The sequence below is a fragment of the Callorhinus ursinus genome, unplaced genomic scaffold (assembly GCF_003265705.2).
Source record: "Callorhinus ursinus isolate GAN/ISIS: 27379988/994484 unplaced genomic scaffold, GSC_fseal_2.0 scaffold2, whole genome shotgun sequence".
In the NCBI taxonomy this organism is placed as follows: Eukaryota; Metazoa; Chordata; class Mammalia; order Carnivora; family Otariidae; genus Callorhinus; species Callorhinus ursinus.
The window spans coordinates 46116278-46134387 of NW_027397064.1; the positions used below are offsets into that span (position 1 = coordinate 46116278).

At 35.4% G+C, this 18110-nt stretch overlaps 1 long non-coding RNA gene across 2 annotated transcripts in view; it reads left to right on the forward strand.

The window, feature by feature from the left end:
- LOC141370714 (uncharacterized) overlaps positions 1 to 18110 on the forward strand; it is a 416025-nt gene that overhangs the window by 2656 nt on the left and 395259 nt on the right. For both annotated transcript variants that reach the window (XR_012374991.1, XR_012374990.1), the window contains exon 2: positions 8473 to 8536. This is a non-coding gene — a long non-coding RNA (uncharacterized lncRNA). The remainder of the gene's footprint in view (positions 1 to 8472; positions 8537 to 18110) is intronic.

Consider the following 18110-nt stretch of genomic DNA (forward strand, 5'->3'; position numbering starts at 1 on the left):
TCTAGGAAGTTTTTATGACATTCTAAGCTTTTGCCAATTTTTTTTTCGCTTTAAGGGAATGGAAACTCCTTTAAAGCAGCTATTGGCTTATTCAACTTTATATGCTCAACACTTAGCATAGTGTCTAGCAAGCATTTAGTGAAACCCAGTATATTTGGTTGTCTTGACCTAGGTAATGAGAACCCATCAAAGGGGTTTAAGAAAATTTTTATTTTAGATCATTCTGGCAACACAATAGGGGATGGATTTTTAGGGGGGAGACTGAAGGCCTGGGAGACTTTATGATATGTAGTTACATAAGCAAGAAACCATGAAGACCTGAAATAATAAGTCATAGGAATGAAGGGGAGAGAATGGATTTGAGAGACATTTGAAGCAACATTGTCATAACTTTGGGTTCCTCCCCATCTCACCTACTTTAAAAATAACAGAGTTGGAGGGAATGATTGCTGTTGTGAAGCTCACAAGGGTAGATGACAAGCTTGAATTCTGGAGAGAACAGTAAAACCAGAAAAGTAAATGAATTCCCTAAGCAAACCACATCAAACAGGGAAGTTATTTTTATAAGGAAAGCAGTTGGAAAGTGAGACTAGAGAAGCAGGAAGTCTATGATAATTATATGTTAAGAAGTATTTGTTGTATTCTTGGAGATGGCAGAGGAACATGTGTTTGAAATTTTATGAACTTTGGGGCCTTTTCAGATACTGTCTTGCCCTTTCCTTCATAACAACCTATTCACAAAATTTAATGGCTTTAAACAATGATTTATTATTTCTCACAGGTTTTGGGTTGGCTGACATTTCTTTTAGTCTGAGTTGGCTCAGCTGGAGCTGGATCATCTAGGGTGGTTTCACTCACATGTCCAGGGCCTCAGCTGGGATGGCTATAATGGTTGGGATTGCTGGAACACTGTCTACAGATGTTCTTTTCATATTCTAGGTGATTAGATCATGCTTTTTTACATGGAAGTTTTGGGGTTTCCAGCATCAAGAGGGGATGAACATTAGTGTGCTTTTGTGCTTTTCAAATCTTCACTATTAGTATAACATTTTCTAAGGATACCAATCATTGGATCAGAGTCCACACTAATGCGGTATGACCTCATCTTATAACCAGATTACATCTGCAAATTCTCTATTTCTAAATAATCTTATAGTCAGGTTTGGACTGGACTAAATTTGGGGGGAGGACACCATTCAACCAAGTACAAAAAGTTACTGCTAATGGAGGAAGTTTGATATATTGACATGTCAAAAAAGGCTTTTTTAGGATATTGATTAGACAGAGGGCTCAAAATAAGAATCGGTCTGGAAATAACAAAAGTATGGATATTAGAATCATCATGATATATATGGGTTTCTAAATGATTTCAAAACTTAAAGAGATAGAATAAAATTATCTAACCTCCCATAATTGATTCAGGAAAAGTAGGCAAAAAGAATAAATGAGTATCACCCTCATATACCTTCTGAAGTGGTCTATTTCTGCCAGGTATAAGCTTACTTAGCTTCTGATTAGTTACTGCCTCTGATTAAACATTACTTCTTATATTGCCCACAAAACTGACTCAAATATTAAAGTAAACTATTCTCTCAAGATATATGACTTATCAAATATTAATTGTTTTTCTGTATTTTTGTAAAATATCTTATTTGCTGATGTTTTAGATTTTTTCAAATAATTATCATCTTTACAAAAAAATGAAAATTTGTATTAAAAAATTTGTTAAGAGAAGCTTTGTCCCTATCATTAATACAGCACTGCCTCTATAGCGGAACAAATGAGCACCTGATTTTTTATTGCCTGGCTCTTATCTCTCATTACTTGATGACTCTCTGTGGGTCTTATGCTCCCAGTAAGGCTCTAGGTGCTTTTGATTGCTTGCATCCCCTGCATCAGCAGTGCCCAGTGCTTGCTAGGCACTCAGACTGCTTTCCTGATTACCTTTTAGGCATTGCTAAATAGTGAGTGCACACACACACACACACACACACACGCACAGCGCCTGGTAAGGACCATATAATATCTTTTCGTATTATAAGGTATATTTCTTTGCTAGTATCCCACCCATTTAAATACTTTACTGTATATTTGCATTATTTTTAAAAATATTATATTTATCTTGATGAAAAGCTGGCACTGAATACAGAGTCCTGATTTGTTAAGTGGTGCAGACTATGCAGAAAGAAGGGGGCCAAATTAAATATTGGTTGGGATATTTATTCATATATTCTCAATATATATATTTTAGGTGACAGCACAAATAAATCATTGTGAAATATTAAATAAAAAGTAATGTTCCTTCCAGTTTAAGTTTTCACATGAAGATAGCATATAATTTAAGGTAGCCAGTCATATGATGCATCACAGGTGGGGAAAATTCCTTAATAGGAAAAGGCAGTAGGAATATATAGTACAGTATTAATAGTATAGACTTGGGGGTTTAAATCTCATTTATTTCAACTCTTGGATTTAGTTTCTTCATCTTCAAACTTTGTATAATGTTAACTCTTATAGGACTATTAAATGAGTTAAATTGATAAAAGCACTTAGCAAAATGCATGGTCTATAGAGATGCTCAATCAATGACAGTTTTATTATTAGCATCATTTTGACTGAGTAGCATTAATAGGGACATGATTCATTAATTAACTAATTAAAAATATCCCCCAGTTTTATTGAAAAATAATTGACGTAATACTGTATAAGTTGAAGGCATACAGTATGATGGTTTGATTTACATATATTGTGAAACGATTACCACAGTAGGTTCAGCTAACATCCATCTTCTCATATAGATACAATAAAAAGAAAGCAAAGAAGAAAAGAATAAAGGGAAAAAAATTTCTCCTTGTAGTGAGAACCCTTAGGATTTACTGTCTTAACAACTTTTCTATATAGTGTTAGCTATGTGTTCTGTGGCAATGTTAGCCGTAGGCATCATGCGGTACATTAAATCCCTAGTATTTATTTATCTTAAAACTGGAAGTTCGTGCCTTTTGACTACCTTTCTCTAATTCCCTTTCCCCTTATCCCTACTTCTGGTAACTGCAAGGCTGATCTCTTTTTCTATGAGTTTGGTGTTTTTTGTTTGTTTTGTTTGTTTGTTTTAGATTCCACATATAAGAGAGATCATATTTGTCTTTCTCTGTCTGACTTATTTCACTAAGCATAATGCCTTCAAGGTATATTCAATGCTGTTGCAAATGGTAGGATTTCCTTTTTTCTGACTAAATAATATTCCAGTGAGTATGTATGTGAAATATCCATTCATCCATTGATCCACTGATGGACATTTAGGTTGTTTCCATGTCTAGGCTATTGTAAATAGGACTGCAGTACATTTGGGGGTGCAGATATGTTTTTGAGTTAGTGTTTTTTTGTTACCTTTGGATATATTTCCAGAAGAATAGCTGGATCATATGGTAGTTCTGTTTTTGATTATTTGAGGATCCTGCATATTGTTTTTCCATAGTGGCTGTACTAATTTACAATTCCACCAGAGTGCACAGGGGTCCCTCTTCATGTCCACACCAGCATTTGTTATTCCTTGTCTTTTTATAATAGCCATTTTATCAGGTGTGATTTAATATCTCATTGTGGACCTAATTTGCATTTCCCTAATGACTAGTGATGTTGAGCATCTTTTCACGTACCTGTTGGCTTTTTGTATATCATCTCTGGAGAGATGTCTATTCAGGTCCTCTGCCCATTTTTAAATTGGGTTATTTGTTTTTTTGCTATTGAGTTATAGGAGTTCTTTGTGTTTTGGGTATTAACCCTTTAACAGATACACTGTTTGCAAATATTTTTGCCCATTCTGTAGGTTGTTGGTGGTTTCTTTTGCTATGCAGGAGCTTTTTAGTTTGATGTAGTCCCACTTTATTTTTTATTTTGTTGCATGTTCTTCATGTGTCATATCCAAAAACTCATTACTAAGATCCATGTCAAGGAGCTTTGTTCCTATAATTTTTTTCTAGGAATTTCATAGTTTCAGGTCTTCCATTTCATCCTTAATTTATTTTGAGTTAATTTTTGTGAATGTGTAAGATATGGGTTGAGTTTTATTCATTTACATGTGAATATCCAATTATTCCAGCACCATTTACAGAAGAGACTGTCTTTTTTCCATTGAGTATTCTTGGCTTCCTTGTCAAATATTAGTTGACCTTATATGCTTGGATTTATTTCTGGGCCTTCAATTCTCTTCTGTTGGCCTATTTGCCTTTTTTATTCCAGTACCGTACTGTTTGATGACTATGGCTTTTACTATAGCTTGAAATCAGGAAGTGTGATACTTCCTGATTTGTTCTTTCTCAGGATTTCTGTGGCTTTTTGGTCTTTTGTGGCTTCATATAAATTTTAAGAGTTTTTTTCTACTTTAAATAAATGCTGTTGGAATCTTGATAAAGGCTTGTATTGAATCTACAGATGGCTTTCAGTAGTGTTGACATTTTAATAGCATTAATTCTTCCAGTCAACAAACATGGGATACCTTTTCATTTATTTATGTCTTCTATTTTTTATTGGTGTTGTAGTAGTTTTCAGTGTAGAGATCTTTTATTTACTTAAATTTACTCCTAATTATTTTATTGTTTTTGCTGCTATTGTAAATGGTATTATTTTTTTAAAATTTCTGTTTCGGAAATTTCACTGTTAGTATAAGAAGTGCTACTGATTTTTGTATATTAATTTTTTATAGTGCAACTTTATTAAACTCATTGATTAGACATAACAGTTTTTTGGTGGAGTCTTTAGGATTTTCTCTATATTAAAATCATGTTATCTGCAAATAGAGACATTTTTGCTTCTTTCTTTCCAATTCTGACACCTTTTCTTGTCTGATTGCTTTAGCTAGGACTTCCAGTACCATGTTGAATAGGAGTGGTGAGAGTGGGCATCCTTGTCTTGTTCCTGACCTTAGAGGAAAAGTTTTTATCCTTCCACCATTGAGTATAATGTTAGCTGTGGTCTTGTCATAGATGACCTTTATTATGTCAGATATAGCCCTTCAATGCCTAATTTGTTGAGTTTTTATCATGAATCGATACTGAATTTTGTTGAATGCTTTTTAGGCATTTATTGAGGTGATCATTTGGTTCTTTTATTTTCTTCTATCAATGTGATGTGTCACACGGATTGATTTGCATATATCAAATCATCCATGCATCCCAGGGATAAACCCCACTTGATCATGGTGAATGAGGGAATGATTAATTTTAATAGTGGGCAATCTGCCCAGCTCAATGTAGTACTAGGCAATGTACCATGTCTTCTAGCTTAAAATCGTAGAGATTTGAGAGACTGGACTTTCTGATTATTAAGATTTTTTTCTCTTCATTTTAATTCTTGGAATGCATTGCCCACATAATCCTAATCACTGTTCTTAATGGGATTTATGATGTATACATTTGGTGGTTTGGGGGAAAATTTTTGAAATTGTTGGATAATTTTATCCAGCAAAGCGAATATTTTTACTCTGTTAATCAAGTAACTGCAGTTTGTTTTTAAAGTATCAGCCCTGGTCAACAGTTTGACTGCAGTCTTGTGAGAGACCTTGTACTGGATGTACACAGCTAAACTGTGCCCTGATTTCTGTGGTATAGGAACTGTGAGATACAAAATGTTTGTTGTTTTAAGCTATTAAATTTTGGGACAATTTGTTACATAACAATAGGTAACTAATGCTTACAATGTACCGTTCATTGTGTTATGTAGCTAACAAGGTGTATATATGAAACCGTTTCATTAACATTTTAAGACAGTTATTACAATCTCCATTTTACAAAGAGGAAATTTGGGCTTGGAAAAATTAATTTGCCTGTCATCATAAAGCTTTGAAATTGGCTCTGTTCTAAGGAATTCTTAATTGTAAACAATTATTTTTCTCCTTATCATTTTTAAAATAAAATTATTTCTTACCTCTTAAATCTTTTTTCCTCAGTTTTATTGAGATAAAATTGACATATATCATGGTAACAGTTTACGGAATACAGCATGGTGGTTTGATTTACATATATTGTGAAATGATTACTGCAGTAATTTTAGTTAGCATCTATCATCTCATATAGATACAATAAAAAGAAAAAAGAAAAAAAGAAAAATGAAAAAAAGAAAAAAACTCCTTGTGATGAGAACTCTTAGGATTTACTTACTTAACAGCATTCATATACAGGGTTAACTGTAGTTATCATGTTGTATATCATATCCTGGTACTTATCTTATAACTGGAACTTTGTACCTTTTGACCACCTTTCTCCAGTTCCTCCTACCCTTAAATCTTGACAGACTATGCACTTATGTACTTCTCACATAAACTTCACCAGTATAAAATTAGGGAGAATAATAAAAAAACCAACAATAAAACCTACATATGGGGGCATCTGGGTGGCTCAGTCAGTTAAGCGTCTGCCTTCGGCTCAGGTCATGATCCCAGGGTCCTGGGATCGAGCCCCGCATCGGGCTCCCTGCTCTGTGGGAAGCCTGCTTCTCCCTCTCCCACTCCCCCTGCTTGTGTTCCCTCTCTCGCTGTGTCTCTGTCAAATCTTTAAAAAAAAAAAAAACCTACATATGGTATAAACTTCATTATCTATACTGTGTACCATTATGACCCTGACAGAGCCTGAATAAGACATGAGGGACAGGAATAATGTATCAATTTCTCTCCTCAATTCTATCTCAGATGTTAAAGATACAATCCCTAAATTACTTCACATACTTCAATAATTCACTATGATCCCAGACATCTGTTTATCAAAATCTATGTTTACTTTTATCCATTTTAGTCATTTTCTGTTCTTAATACACAAGACTGTAAATTCACTACATTCTGGACTAAATTCTAATTTCTTTCTTGGCTCTTAAAATTTAACCACTGTTCTTCTTATTCCAGTGTAAATATATTTGATAATATGTCCAAGGTAGTTTGTCATATGGAAAGAAAGAAGTTAAGTTACAGGTCTGCAATACAATCTGTTCTTTTACTGGGGGTGCTCCAAGGAAAGAAAGAAGGCAAGTAACCTGAACTAATCCCCTTATAAACATACTGATGACAATCCTACTGACACAGCAACAACAACAAAGATTTTTGCTAGCGAAAGAGACTTTTCATCTGGAATTCTTTTAGCAGGATGTGCCTAATTGTCTAGAATTGTTTATGGTAAATAAACTGTAATATATGGAGTTATGGATAATGCCTGGTTGTAAAATGTTACATAATCAATATAACCCTCTCAGTATAAAATAAAATGTCTTTCTTAGAAGCTGAGTGGGTTATTATATGAAAGTGAAGTAAGTAACTGCAAACCTCACAGAAACCTCATCTATTAACACGTACATCTGATGTGGTATGATAGAACTTGGGGAACTCCACTCGGGGTCCTGGACCTCTTGGTTCCTCCTCTGTCTATGATTACTTGTATCCTTCGAATTATTAGTAAAATTTGATATTGAATAAGATCTTTGAGTCCTGTGAGTCTGAATTATCAGTCTGACCCTTTACATTATCTTAAGGTCCAGGACATATTGATTTCTATGATAATCCTCAAATTTCACCCTTCTAATAATTGATTTAATCATTTTGGTGTCCCTCAGAGGCACAGGAGGCAGAATTTTATAATGGTAAAGTAATAACATGTGTGGGTAGAAATCGAAACAATATAAAGTAAAATAATTTACCCTTATTCCCAGATGCCAAGTCTCTCAACCAAGAAGCAAACAACAGAAGTCTGTATATCATTATACATATGTATAGGGGCCAAGGGCAGCCCCTCTGCCCAATGGGCCACTTTGGCATGAACATTATATTGAGTTAAAAGCAATCTAAACACAGATTCAGCAAAACTCTTTACCTCCCCCTCAACTGTCTGTACCATGAAGAAAGCTATTAACAGAATTCCTCTTTACCCAAGAAACTGATCTGAATAATAGGGCAACCTTTGGTTTCCAAACATCTCCTTTTACCTTCCTGCTAATGATCTTTCTCCCCTTTAAATTTTCAGACCCCTCCCTCTTCTTAGTTCATATAAGCATCATGTTGCCCCACTTCAGAATTTCCATGTCTGTGTGGATTCCCCGTACATATGCTACTAAATTTGATTTTCCCCTGTTAATCGGTCTCATGTCAATTTGATTCTTAGTCCAGCTAGAAGGATTTTGAAGGGCAGAGGAAATTCTTCCTCCCCAACATATGCAAATTCATGTTATCAAGCATTTAGTGTTCAGAGTTCCACATGTTCCATTTTTAACTGACCAATATATCTTGAAGATCATTCCATATGAGTACACTGATTTAATTTAGTTTTTAACTACACAGAAGTGGTATTTAATGCTGTAATTACCGTAGTTTACTTAATTAGTCTCCTATTTATGAATTTTTAGATTTTTTTCTGTCACAAAAATTCTATAATATGCATCCTTTTACATAGATTTCTGGATTAAAGGGTATGTTGATTTCATCTCTTTTTCTTACAGATACTGTTGTTTCCTTCAAAGCAGTTACACTGATTTATCCTCCCACAGATAGAGATTTGGTAAGGTATGTGCCTGCTGTTAATGTCTTCTTTCTATCCTGGATAAATCTTTCTCATAGGTTGTAGTTTCTAGAAATGTCTAAAATTAGTTCTTCTAATTTTGTTTGTTTATTTCAGAAACAATAGAGATTCTTTCCTCTCTGTATTTTTTATTTTGTTTTTGAAACCTTTACTCTGCTGACTTTAAGCAAAATCACTGGATAATTGTTGTTTTTAAAATTATATAAGCTTATGGGATAAATAAAATGAAAGTAATGGCTAAGTTGCTTATTATGGACTAATTTGCAAAATATTATAAATTTTGTATTTTAAAAAAATCAATGAAAAATTTAGTGATTGTAATAAATATATGTATATATTTGGCCTAAGATGTATCCCAAATTAAAAATAACCCTGAACTTGTCAGCCTGACTATGCACAAAAGGGTTAATGCAGTAGATTTGAAACTGGTATTTTTTAGAAAAGCCTACTTGAAAGGTCCCCTCTTGACTGGAACTGAGGAACTTGGCAGTTAAGCCATTCAAGAACTGATAACACAGGTTCACTGTGTCTAGACTGCTTATAAAACCACGGTGCTTTATGCTGGACGTATGCTTTTTATCTGGGGGTCTGGAAATTTGGTATGTACTAGGCAGCAGGTGCTTACATGATCAAGCACCTTAAAACCTTGGGCATTCTTGTGGGTTGAACTGTGTCCATCTAAAATTCATATGTGGAAATCTTAACTGTCAGTACCTCAGGATTGACTGTATTTGGAGAGGGTCTTTAAGGAGCTAATTAAATTAAAATGAGGTCATTAAGATGGATCTTAATCTAATACGACTGGTATTTTTATGGGAAGAAGAGATTAGGACATAGACACAGAAGGAAGACCATGTGAAGACGTGGGTATGTTTCAGAAAATGAAATTTCTTTAGGGAAGATTTTTGTCTGTCTTCTTCAGTGTACTCTTCAATAACTAGAACAGTGCACAGTAATTATTATTAAGTAGGAAAAACAATGGTAGGTATTCAATAAATAATACTTCAGTAAATGAGTGAATCATTTATCTTCTTTTTTCTTGGTCACTGCTTAAATGGACATTGTCAGTGTTTACGTCAGAATATCTCTGTTTTGTTCTTTTTTTAGTCATTGATCTCTGAGCAGTGATCCTTCTAATTAACATGTTCTCCTTTTAGATAGTACTCCACATTTTTAAAAACTCCTGAATTATTGTTTTCCTACATAATGTTAAGAACATGAGCTATAGAATAGTAAAAATCTATGTCATGGCTGTCATTTCTTTCTTTCCCTCATTCATTATTTCAAGAGTAGGTACATCATTAAATCTGTAGTAATAACTCTGTTGCATACTTTCTTTGAATCAGAATATTTTAATTATGTTTGTTCAGCATTCATACATGGATGGTTATAAAAGCTATCAGTATCTGCAGATTAAACAAAGTACCGGGCTTATTGATGGGCATAAATGTGGCTATTTTGTTAAATGAAGGAACAAAAACTGTTAGTAACTTGTGAAATTAACTCAGTGGATCAAGGCAATATTTTTAAATATAAAGCAAAAGAGAAAATAATAGAAAATATTGTGTTTCAGATTTAACAAGAGCATCACTTCATGAAAATTTGTTTTAATTATAGATATAAAATTTACATATTTTGCTTATATAAATATATAAGATATATAATGTGTGTATTATGAATTTAAGGAAGAATTGATTGAAAGTGACATAATATAATTGATTATGAGCATTTATATCTCAATAAAAGATTCTAAAAACCCTTCAAAATACTAGAACAGAAAATGTTACTAGACATTATTTAAATGAATACTTTTATTTTACAAGTAAGGATAAATGGGATTGGTAAAATGAAATCTTCCAAAATTACAAATTAGATTAGTGGGAGCTTTAAGTTATAACTCAAGTCTTCTGTCAATTTACCAGACAGCTTTTTGCTGTCTAAGCATGTAACTTTGGATCTGTTCTACTCATAGGGTTGAAACTGGCATTAAGTTAATTTTTTTCTAATAAATACATTTGTTACAGTAAGTACAATCAACATGGAAATGTGGTTGTTCTTTTCAATTTTTTTTAAAGAATATTCATTTAAATAAAGCTTCTAATTGTGGTTATATATCTTTACTTTTGAATCTTTCTGATATTGAATTAGGAGAAATTTGTTTTTTGTTAATGGAATAATTTTCACCTTTTGATGTTGTTGGTATTATAAGTATTCAGAATAAGTGCCAATTAAAATTATTACTGCTTCCTTATCTTCTTCTGCCAGCTGGTCATTTATATTAACATGGCAGGTTATTTCAGGAAGCAGCTTATCAGTTATGGGGCTTTTTTGTTTGTTTGTTTGGATGGTTAGTTCTTTCACCCAGTTAGTGAACAGTCTGAGAAATGTTTTATTTTTAGCATTATTTCAAAAGTAATGAAGGTGGGAATAAAAATGACCTTAGAAGACATTCTGTAGAAAAAAAAAATCTCTCATTTCTTTTCTCCCTTATTTGAGACTTTCTGTCTGAATTCTACCTTGTCTGATGTTAGCAGCTCACTCCTGTTATATCATCATTAGTGTTTGTATATGCTTCTCATTGCCTATCTGTTTTTGAATTACTTTGTTTTAGATATGTTTCCTACATACAGAAAACAGTTGTTTTTTTTTTGTGGTACAATTTGAAATCTTTTTAAAAATTTAATAGATTAACCTATTTTTACTTATTAACATGAATAATATGTACATTCTATTTTTTTAAAGATTTTATTTATTTATTTATTTGAGAGAGAGAAAGAGAGAAACCAGCATGAGAGGGGAGAGGGTCAGAGGGAGAAGCGGGCTGTGGGACTTGATCCCAGGACCCCGGGATCATGACCTGAGCTGCAGGCAGTCGCTTAACCAACTGAGCCACCCAGGCGCCCAATATGTACATTCTAATCAGTCAATTAGTTTGTGTTATATTTACTAAGATTCTTTAGATGACTTTGTCTCTTTTGCTAAACCTTACTGAAGGCCTTTACTGACTTGTAAATATTGCTTCTAAATTTCTTTGATATCTTTACACAAATAGTAACAGTAAAATTATTTTCAATTATGGACTCACAAGAATGTGCTGTTAGTATTTTCATTCTGGCCCAGGGAATGCATATTGAAAAGGGAATAATGTCCTTTCAAAATTCTGGCCAAATCTGAGAGACCATCAGAGTCATTGTTTCTTGCTAAGATATTGAAGGTACAGTTTTAAATGAGAAGAGAAGAAAATTCAGAGGAGGTTTGTCATTTACAGATTGAATATTCCATGTGCGCTCATTTACATAGGTACTTCATTTCAAGTATGATTTTATTAGTCTCTGATGGATCTAAATATTGAAAACACATTTTAGATTTGTTCTCATTTTAAATTTATTATGTTTGCCTTGTGTAACCTTGGTAATCATTGAAACCATTATTTTTGTAGGTACTTAATTATGTAGAAACAATTATGTCTTAAAAAACAGTTTTTTTTTTTTTTGCTATCAAAAAACATCATTTACTTAGGAGAAAACTACACACCAAAAGAAACCTGTTTAAAACTCTTCTGTTCTAATGGGTTTCAAAATGTTCATTGGGAACAGAACACATTAAAACCCAACATGAAGATTATCTGAAGAAGGTGGATACGATTAGTGTAATCAGTGGACATTCTTCAGTAGTCAGGGTAGCCAGCTTCTGTTTATATTTTTGTCAGATGTCCCCATCAGCAATGTAGAGAATGAATTGGGAAGGTCAGGAACTCAAGGAGGAAAGTGGGGCAGGGAGGCCGTGGTCCTGGTGACAGAAGAAGGTCTAGAAGCAAGATCATGTCTGTCAGGATGGAGAGGAGAGGCACACACAAGGCACAATGAAGAAATAATGTTGTCAGAACTTGGTGGTCTCTTGGAATTGGAGGTTGGCAAAGAGGAAGGCTTCAATAGCACTGAATGACTTGGCATCTGGTGACATGCAATCCTCAGGCCTGTTGAGTCAATACGCAGCTGATGACCAACAGCAGATGACCAAAGCTGGCAAGAGTAATGTTGCAGATGACAAAATCAAAATTCAAAATGACCATAATAGATGTGAAATCTCAGCTGATTACATATAACAGAGGATTACATAACAGAGACAAATGTGGTATTTTGCCTTTGCAAGTCAGACTCTGAAAGAGTCTGGATTCCACATTAGTCAATTTATATTTGTCAGATTCCTACCTATACCTCAGACACTCCCATGCCACTTAATCCTCAAAACGACCTGTGAAATAGGCACTGTTATCCCTATTTTAAAGATGGGGTAGCTAAAGCTTACAGAAATTAAGTCAATCTTTCAAGGTCTCAGAGCCAGGGAGGGACGAACCCAAGATTGGGAGCCCAGGTGTTCCGATACCAACTCCAGAGTCTCTCTTTCCACCAGACTCTCCTCTTGGCTCCCCATCATGGTGGAGGGAAAACAAACAGGCACCATGGGAAAAAAAAAGTGGGATGATGTTATAACCACATGATGTGAATAAGATTACTGCTTGTGGTTATCCCAAGCTGCACCTGAAATCCCCCTGCAAGCTTCAGTAGGTCATCCAGGAACAGGCAGGTCTACTAAACATTCTCCCTGTGGATGATTTGGTTGTTGTTTCCTTTTTTCTCTCTCTGGTCTTTCTTTATTTTATTTATTTATTTTAGGTGGGGAAGATATGTTTTTGAAAACACAAGTAAGTCGTGTCTTAGTCGGTTCGGGCCGCCATCACAAAATACCACAGGCTGGGTAGCTTAAACAATAGACACTTATTGTCTCACAGTGCTGGAGGGTGAGGTCTGGGATCAAGGTGTCCATGGGGTTGATTTCTCCTGAGGCCTCTCTTTTTGACTTGGAGATGGCCAGGTTCACCCTGGGTCCTTACGTGGTCTTCCCTCTGTGTGTGTCTGTGTCCTAATCTCCTCTTCTTATAAGGACACCAGTCATATTGGATTAAGGCCCATCCTAGTGACTTTATTTAAAGACCATATCTCCAAATAGAGTTACATTCCGAGGTCCTGGGGGTTAGGGCTTCAACAGAGGAATTCTCAGGGAAACACAATTTAACCTATAACAAGTGGTGAGTGAGGCCCTTTACTGGAGATGAACTGGGTAGACAGTAGAGGCGGGTGCTGATTTCCAAGCCTTCGTCCTACCCTCAGGTGGAACTAGCCCCGCAGACTCAGAAGGACCTAAACTGTGGCCCATGTGAGTCTCATGGGGCCGGGCTGCTGGGGGGCTCCAACGACCAAGTGCTTCTTCAAATCGCTGATGCCTGTGGGGAATGCACACTTGGGGTCTGACAATTCTGCTTAGAAACTTAAAAATCCTCTCGTGGAGAATCTTCTCCACACTTTACTGGGGCTTGTTGGTCCATAGGAAGTGGCCTTCGAAGACTTCATCATTGAATATGGTTCCAGAAAAAATAAAAACTTCTCCTGATAAACCCAAAGTCTGTTCTCATAAGCACACGTGGAAAATGGAGTCCTGTTTAGAGAAAAGTGACTACTTGCCTGTGATACACTGATTTTTCCTAGTGTATCATTTCAGCATTTAAGCTAAAGTCCCCATTGATAAATAATATAATCAAGCCCCCCAGTCTGTAATGACACAGTACAAGAATGAGGGGTGTAAATACCACTCTTCTAGATCCCAGGTTGCTCTTATCCTTGGCAGTTTTCATCCTGCTAAGATGAAGATGCCCACAAGAATCAGGAAGACCAGAAGGTAGAGCCCAAAGACAGCATGCTTCAGGGCTGACAGGGAGCCCAGCTGAGTGCAGCAGCCTCCTGCTCGTCGTTTGTGGCATGGGCCATCCTCACATAGGTTCAGCTTAGACAGGCTCCTGCCATCAAAGGGCTCCTCAAAGATGGAACTGATGTCCCGGTCGCTCACAGTGTGCAGATACATGGCTTTGTTCTCCATTCTGACCTGAGCACCCCCGCCGAGGCTGCAGAAGCACGGGTCTCCTCAGTTCCTGGCCTTTGCCATGGTGACTGAAGAGCTGGCCGCTGTCATTGCACTGAGACCCAGGCAGCCCCGCACAGCTCGTCCCCACAGCCAGCCAAAGCCAGACGGAGTCATAGAAAGAGGCTGTCCCGGTGCTCAGTGACTTGTCTTAGGGGTCACTTCTCCAGGAGGGTCAGGGAGGGAGGCAAGACTCAACCTTGGGCCTGACTCAGGCCTGTGGCTGGGGAGTCCCCGTGGTGGTGCCTCGCTTCAGTCAGCCACAGGCAGCGCTCAGGAGATGTTCTGTGGAGGCACCAGGGGCTCTGCTAGATACTGAGATGTGAACTTTAAAAAACAGTTCTTACAGTGGAAGATTTTAGGGTGTTGGATAATAGCTTATTGAACTTATTTCCCCAGATTTTTTTTTTCTTTTCTTGTTTAGTAGTAGGAAGAATAAAGCAATTGATTTGCTTAAATTAGCTTTTAATGTTCAGATGCTTGCACCATGTTTTATCAAAAGTGTGCAATTTAAAAACTTCCTTTACATATGATTTCATCTCACAAATGGTTTAGTTTTGTAATAAAATGTATTTGCTTTGCAACACAGTGTAGACTTGTAAATATATCTTTATATGATGATTACTGGTATTATAAAAATGGTAATTTTTATAATTTCTCTGAGTTGGTAATATTGAACAATGTAATTGAAATGTGAAGGAAGTATGTTTTATATTATTTATTTTATTAAATAAAAGTGAACTCTTAGTGATGTACCATTGAATTAAACATTTAGAAGAGAGTTAGTGTCAAATTACTGGCAAAATTTCATGTTACTCTAGCATAGCAATGTTACCATAAATTGAATTATCTAAATCTTTCACATTATTGATTCTTTTCATTCTTTCGTTCTCTCTCCTTTTCTGTCTCCTCCCTCTCCCACTCATTCTCTTTCCTTATTTCTTCCTTTCCTTGCTTCATTGTTGTAGAATATCAAGATAGTAGTTTGTGGTTTGTAACTTTGTTAAAATATGCTTGCTAAGAAGATATTTTACACTGAGTCATTAAACCAAAATCTGGGGCGCCTGGGTGGCTCAGATGGTTGGGCGTCTGCCTTCGGCTTGGGTCGTGATCCCGGGGTCCTGGGATCAAGCCCCACGTCGGGCTCCTGGCTCAGCGGGGAGCCTGCTTCTCCCTCTCCCTCTCCCTCTCCCTCTCCCGCTGCTCATGCTCTCTATCTCTGTGTCTCAAATGAATAAATAAAAACTTAAAAAAAAAAAATGAATGCAAGAGGATACCAACAGTTTTGCATTCCACAAAACTAAGTACATCTCAGTTACATTACTTACATTATTGTCAACCATTTGTAAACTCTCAATGTAAATAGAGCCAATAATGATAATAATAATTGCTGCTGGCATTGTTAATATTTTAACAGCATTGTACTATGTGCTTTACATGGATTAACTCACTGGATCTTTACAAAAGCAGCTAACCTGCTATTCATTTCTTTCCCATAGCAGGGTAGAGGGGGAGGGTGATCCTGGAAGGGAATAGGGCAGGTGATTTAATAAAATCTTACAGGAAACACATTAACAACTGGTTTCCTGAAGATTAAGTTGATAGTATTTGCTCAGAAAAGAGTTCTTATGTATGGAATGTTCTGAGCAGGATGTCCTGGTTTAGAATTGGTTATGGTAAATAGACCTAGTATCTATTTATGTGTCATGGATCTTTGGAAAATGTCACATAAAGTATGTAACTTTCTGGGAGTAAAATGATTTCCACACTCTGAGTGCTAACTGAATATAGTATATATTTTATATACTTACATATAACATATTTTATATATATTATATAATGTATATAGCTTAAAAAGAAAGGACATGAAGGGTGGATATGAACAGGATGCAAGACCTCTCCCTGCTTTGCCTGTGCTTCTTAATTGATTGTATTCTTGAAATTATTAGGAAAGCTTTATACTGGATGAGATACCTGAATCATGTAAGTCTGATTTTAAAATGGAATCCTTTGTGTCATCTTAGGATTAGTAACTTACTCAAATTTACAGTTTTAGAAAGTAATTCCTACCTCACTCCAATGTTCTTATGTATTAGTATGTTCATAAAAATAATTTACTATGTCACACTAATAAAAAAGTCCTAACAGGCTTTCTTACAAGGCAGTCCTTTACCACTATGAACAATTCCTTTATTTATAAATGGAAATAATAATAATAGTGTCTATTTCAAATAATTGTGGTATTAAAAAGATGAGATAGCATATGTGAAGAAGCTGTACAATCATTTATATATAGCCCTCAATAAATGTTATTTTCCTCTTCTCTTTTATATAGTTTTTTCCTCTTCCCTCTTTGGAAGCAAGAATTATTGTGAGAACTTGAATATCTAATGCCTGCTGGTGACCCTAAGAGCCAAATGCATATTAAGTTTTCTTGAGCAACTTTTACTTTCTTCATTATTTTTTACTCAAATAGTGCAGTTTTCTCTGAGTTTTATCAAATTTTATCAGAAATTACTTGAAAGATAGTAATTTCATCACTTATTTGGAGACTATTTTACTACTAAGGAGGAAACTTTACCAGTGAATATCTGGTTGTCAAAAGATATTCAGATAATATACTTAAATTCCTACTTCATTTGCAGCTAGTCATAAATAAGGACACTTTTTGACCTTTATTAATTGACATTGTTCTGACATTACACATGCTAACATTGCGAAGTCTTAATATCTATAGCTATTATGCTTTATAAAATATATTTCAAAACCAAAACTATTGAAAATAACTATTCCTATAACCTATAAAGTGAAAGGATTTAAAAAAACAATCTTTCTTGTGGTGAGTAATTTAAGTTTGTTAACTACCTGGTGCAGTTTGCAAAGATAGATTCACTTTTTTTTAAAGGATTTTATTTATTTGATAGAGAGAGAGCGTGCGCACAAGCAGGGGGAGCGGCAGGCAGAGGGAGAAGCAGGCTCCCTGCTGAGCAAGGAGCCCAGTGTGGGGCTGACTCCCAGGACCCTGTGATCATGACCTGAGCCAAAGGCAGACACTTGCCAACTGAGCCATCCAGGCACCACCCCCAACTCACTCTTATAAGTAGGAAGATTGTTGCATTATTAAATGTAGCCACTAATGAAAGCTGAAGTTGGCATATAGAATATAGAGAATATTCTTTCCCTGCTAACATTAATACATTGTTGTTATATCACTTTAAATTATTTTGAAGTACTTAGTCTATCAATAAGTTATCCTTTTGTCTTTTTTTAATAAAAAATATGTGAATGTGGCAGTAAAGTTAGAAAACTTTAATATGTGAAATATCGCAGTGGTTTCTCAGTAGGCAATACTGAACCACTAAAATCTTATGGGAGTGAGGGGTTTAATAAAAGGAATTAGAGCTTACCCAAAAGCAGTAAGAGCTAGTATGAACATCTGGAATGTTCCAGATCAGTGAAACAATAACTAACAACTTCAGCATAAAGCACTGGAGCATGAAGAAAAGCTAGTATTCAAAGGGAAGCCCAATAATGAGATATGTTTAGCCAAAAGATGGGGACATGAAGAGGCATTTCATGGAG